General features: G+C 39.6%; 2 pseudogenes; both read left to right on the forward strand.

Moving 5' to 3' along the window:
* The first annotated feature begins 1,814 nt into the window (after positions 1-1,814).
* LOC107703456 (uncharacterized) lies at positions 1,815-2,657 on the forward strand (annotated as a pseudogene).
* Positions 2,658-4,672: 2,015 nt separating this feature from the next.
* LOC107703457 (olfactory receptor 51D1-like) lies at positions 4,673-5,353 on the forward strand (annotated as a pseudogene).
* The last annotated feature ends 383 nt before the right edge of the window (positions 5,354-5,736 follow it).

Genomic DNA, 5,736 nt, shown 5'->3' on the forward strand with positions numbered 1-5,736 from the left:
CGGCCGGGTCACCGGCTCGGCTCCTCAGCGAAAACCTGAATATGCGCTGCATCTGCTGCCTACTTATACTCACGCTCTGCTCAGCAGCAGCTGGATGCAATAATCGCATGCCAATGTGCATTGGCTCGTTTAGTTTACACTCGAAGTAGATTGGTCTCTCTAAGCGAGATCCCAATTCGTCGGTCATCCGACGTGACGTCTCCGTTCCCTCCTTCAGGGAACGAGGGTTACCATACGTAACCGAGACGTTATTTTCATACTGTAGGCTATATAGTTGTATATAGACAATCTATAGACCTTTTAAATGTACTAACTGTGTTTTTTTTTTTATCTGAAAACAACATCTATAAAACATTCTACACACATTTTTACCTCTATTATCACAGGCTAAAATAGTATTAATCAATACTCCAGTTGAGGATGTCCACAAATATCTCCAATGGGATGTTTTGCCAGTTTTAACCAACTTCTGGGGTCAAAGTAAACACATAAGCATGCGTGCCTATATACACACACACACATACATATACACACATGCACAAAGCGGCTAATGGGAAATTTGGGAATCAATACGTACATTGTGACCTAATGATGAGTTTAACAATAAAGTGTGATGCTCTGACAGTACTCTGATCTTACTCTCTCTATGCCTTCAACATCACGCAAGCCTGGTGAGTTGCAGTTACAAGGACGTTGTAGATTGTAGTGTTATTGTAACGGAAGAGGTCTGACGCAACAGGTTAGTATTTATAAAACAGTTTTATTTGGTCACAGAGAGTACGGGTGTAAGGTCCAGATGATGTGATGGTGAGTGAATAGTTCGTAGACCAGTTCAAAGGATATGACGAGTGGAGTAATCCGAGTCTTTGGCTTTACAGGAGCTGGAATGCACACAGGAGGAACACACACCTCAGCGATCCGGGAACTAGGAGGAACAGGAGACACTTGGAGACGAGGAGACACTAGGAGGAACACAGGAGGGAAGTAATGCAGGAAGTATTCAAATGGAAGTAGTAGCAAAGTCATTGAGTCCTCTACGTGTATACGAGACCGGACAGTGAGGGTGTCTGAGGTGTGTGCTTTTATGCAGGCTGGTTGATGAGGTGCTAGATTGGTCACAGGTGCAGGTGCTCAGAATTCAGGTGAGAGGGATCGTTGTGTGTGGGTGGTGGTGGAGCCTGGCCGATCTGTTACAGTACCCCCCCTCCACGGCCCGCTCCTGAGGGCCGAAAACCCCGACGTCGTGGTGGTCTACCTCTGCCCCGAGGTGCCGGCTGATCAGACCAGAGGCCGGTGGGGCCATGGGACTAGCGATGATGGTAGGCGAAGAAGTGCTCGTTGGGATGGAGGAGGTGATGGGTGGTGATGGCGGCGGTGCCGGTGAGGGAGACGATGCCGATGGATTACATAATCCGACTCTTTGGCTTTACAGGAGCTGGAATGCACACAGGAGGAACACACACCTCAGCGATCCGGGAACTAGGAGGAACAGGAGACACTTGGAGATGAGGAGACACTAGGAGGAACACAGGAGGTAAGTAATGCAGGAAGTATTCAAATGGAAGTAGTAGCAAAGTCATTGAGTCCTCTACGTGTATACGAGACTGGACAATGAGGGTGTCTGAAGTGTGTGCTTTTATGCAGGCTGGTTGATGAGGTGCTCGATTGGGGACAGGTGAAGGTGCTCAGAATTCAGGTGAGAGGGATCGTTGTGATTGGGTGGTGGTGGAGCCTGGCCGATCTGTTACATTTATTCAGTCAGTGTGTTATTACAGATTGTGTGTTGAACATCTTTGTGTCTTACATTTCTGAATATGTCTAATGTTATTGAATCTAAATCTAACCTCAGTCAGATTGTACCACTGGTGGATCGAGATGCAGGTGAAGGTGTTCCATGTGTGTGACCCCATGTGTTATTTTCCTCTTTGTCAACGTGGTCATGATCTTCACCCTGAGGGGAAAAAAACTGTTTTTTAGGAAGCTTCCCACTACATTCTGTTTGATCACATGCTTTGGCTTGATACGCTACATCTTTTTATGAGTTCACTGTTGTTTGTGTCTGCTGTTAGATTACTATAATGAAAAATGTCTGTCTCACTCTTCTTGCGGCTGCACAAGCTTGCCTTACTAAATCTGGCTTCAATGTCACTAGAGAGGTATGTGGCCAGCTGAGTCCCTCTCAAACACATTGTCCATTGTTTGGAGGATGGGTCTGATTCAGTGCTTGTCTGAGTTGATTATCTTCTATTGCAGTGGTTCTCAAACCTGTCCTGGATTACCCCCAGCCCTGCACATTTTGTATGTCTCCCTCATCTATCACATCTGATTCAACTCATCAGCTCATTAGTGGAGACTGCAAGACCTGAAGGTGGGTGTGTCAGATATAGGGAGACATACAAAACGTGCAGTGCTGGAGGTACTTCATGGAGAGGTTTGAGAACCACTGTTCTATTGATACCACAAACACAGTGATGCCTTTGTTCTGCTCAAGAACTACTCTTTTCAGACTGCAGATCTATAAGAACCTGGATTTACCTTTCACTTGTGTGCTTTTTGTGTTAGTATGTTTTGCTATTATCTTTACTTACATCTCTATAGCATCTGTGGCTAAATCCTGTGATAAAATGACAGCCATTTTTTGTATATTGATTATTTGACTTTGTTACACATAATGTATTTTTGCTTTTTAGTGTTTATGATTTTACCCAGATGTCTAAGTTCTTCCATTCATATGGCCTGAGGCCAGACCTTTAGCTCTTTATTTAATTACTACATTACATTTGGTCTCGAATGGCAAAACAGTTGTAAAACAGAGATTTGGTAGGAGTAGGAGACTAAATCCATGATCTTTGACTTTCATTAATGAGATAATAAAAGGATTCTTCTTAATAACTGAAAATTATGAGTTGAGATGGTAAATTAATGGACTTTATCCAGACTTAAACAACTTAAACAACTTTCTTGTTTTTGCTAGGTAAACATTTGCAAAACCAGATAAATTTAACTAAGAAACAAAAGTAAGACATTAAGACAGTTGTTTTTAGAGAATATATCCAAAATGTAACTTATTTTAATGTTAAATTCTGTTCAGATGTTTTTACTGGGGGAAAAAGACAAAAATACTGATTGAGAAAATACTTTTTCTTCAGAAACAGGCATTTTTGCTTTTTAGAGTTTATGATTTTAGTATGATATCTAAGTTCTCTCATACACGGCCAGAGAGATCAGGCCTTTAGCTCTTTATTTAAATACTACCTCACATTTGGTCTCAAAAGGCAAACCAGTTATAAAACAGACATTTAGTAGCCTTAGTAACATATTTTAGTGTTAATTTCTGTTTAGATGTTTTTACTGGTTAAAAAAGGGACACAAATAAGGATTAAGAAAATACTTTTTTTCTCTGTAATGTGTGGCCACAGGAAAGTGTATTGTATATTGTTTTATTTTAATCAATGTTTTTTGCACCTATTCAACCAGAGATGTGTCAGCTGTCACTACAGAAAATAAAACACTGTGAGAAATAAAATAAATAGTTATTACTGACCATAAATGTTTCTAGACCCTATTTAGCATCTAGACCCTATTTTTGTCTCAGGCCTTCTAAAAATCTGCTATTTAGTTGTCATCCAACTTACAGCTAAGCTTCAGTGTGTAAGAGATAATGAACAGTCAACTGGTCAATAAATAAACCGTGTCAGAGTGCTGCAAGCAATATGAAACTAGCAGTGGGTAGAAAACTTGTTGCCAGGGGCAACAGCCAATCATACAGTTTAGCTGTTACTTATAAATATGTGTAACCAAAGTATACCTGCAGTGATTGAATTAAGATTAGATTGAAGTTTTGAAAAGACTGAGTAATACATTATTTTACATGTTTCACTCTTATCCCCTTAGTCATAAAAAAAAAGTTTGTTAAATCAAATCCTTCCCTCGTGCCTGTACAAACGTATTCGTTTAAAGAGAGGGTGTTTGACTGTTTGCTTGAGTTTAAAGCTGTGAGTGCAATACAATGTAAAAACACAACACAGTGTTTAAACATTTAGTGTTTCGTGGAAAAGGCCTCCATAATGACTGGTCACCTGCAAATGAACAGAGGTTGTGTAACCATGGACACCATGAGAAAAGTCCAGATACAGGTGAATCCTTCAAAACTGCTGGCCCTAATGATCCATGGACATGTAATCACAGGAGTGGGCCCAGTGACTCAGGTGTCAAGTACAGTTATCAGGGCCTTCATTATATGAACAGACTACAGATTTAGCTCCTTCATGGTAGAAGTTGTAGAAATCACTATGCATATACCAAATACATAAAATGCTATAGAAATAAAGGTTACTTGACTTGACAATAATGTACAACATTATTCGCAGAACTCTGCTTTAAGAGATGTCTTATGCTTCTGAAGATGTCTAATTTTAATGACTCTAAATCTAATCTCACTCAGACTCTGTTGGTGCTGGATTGAGATGCACCAATGAAGGCGTTTTTGTTTGTGACTCTATGTGTTATTTTCCTCTATGTCAATGGGGTCATGCTCTTCACTTTTAGGAAAAAGACTGTTTTTCAGGAAACATCCCGTTATATTCTGTTTGGTCACATGCTTTGGGTCGATATGCTCAATCTCTTTATGAGTGTAGTGTTGTATATATGTGCTGTCAGTAGGATTTTAATTATGAAAAATGTCTGTCTTGTTCTTCTCATTGCTGCACAAGCTCTCTTTCAAGTTTCTACTATAAATCTGGCTTTAATGTCACTGGAGAGGTATATGGCCATCTGCTTTCCTCTCAGACATGCAGAAATCACCAGTTACAGAAGAACTCATATAGCTATCGGTGTTGGGTTTGATTCAGTGCTTGTCTGGGATTATTATTTTCTATGCCATTGATTCTACAAACACAGCAATACATTTGTTCTGCTCAAGAACTACTCTTTTCAGACTTCAGATCTATAAGAAAATTGATATAGCTTTCACATGTATATTTTTCGTGTCTGTGTGTTTTGTTATTAAATTACTTATGCCTCTATAGCAGCTGTGGCTAAAACAGCCGCCTGTGATAAAATGTCAGCCAAAAAAGCCAACAAGACTGTTCTGTTGCATCTGATACAGCTGGGCCTCTGTGCTGCATCTATTTTAGTTGGAGTTATCCAAGAAGCCATTTTCGTTTATACTGATTATATGACTTCATTGAATGTGATGTATTTTTGCTTTTTAGTGTTCATCATTTTCCCCAAATGCTTAAGTCCTCTTATATATGGTCTGAGAGACCAGGCCTTCAGCTGTTTATTTAAATACTACTTCACTTTCAGTCAAACCATTTGTCATAGAGCAACACGTTTAGTAGCAGTGGTTTAAAAATAAGCACTTAATGTGGTACTGTTTCAAACTAAATTGACATCTAAATTAACTCTGATGTACTGTAAGTAAAGTCCTGTTCATTCACTGACTCACTTGCCTGTCAGGGGAGACGTTAAAACCATGAGAGAAACAAAATAAAGGGTTGATGTGGAATGAGATGCTTCTCCTTTTGGATTTTGCCATTTTTCTAAATGACTGACAGATTGTTTCACAAGAGATATTCTTTAATGTTTGACATGTTCTCTACATCTTTTCACCACTGTCCCACTGGATCTTTAGCATGATCGTTGAGAAACCTTGTTTGTCAAACATCACATTAACAAAAACAGCAACGTTATGAATATTTAAAGGGGTCATATGATGTTGCTAAAAATACAATT

The sequence above is a fragment of the Sinocyclocheilus anshuiensis genome, unplaced genomic scaffold (genome assembly GCF_001515605.1).
Source record: "Sinocyclocheilus anshuiensis isolate Anshui unplaced genomic scaffold, SAMN03320099.WGS_v1.1 scaffold330, whole genome shotgun sequence".
Taxonomy (NCBI): domain Eukaryota; kingdom Metazoa; phylum Chordata; class Actinopteri; order Cypriniformes; family Cyprinidae; genus Sinocyclocheilus; species Sinocyclocheilus anshuiensis.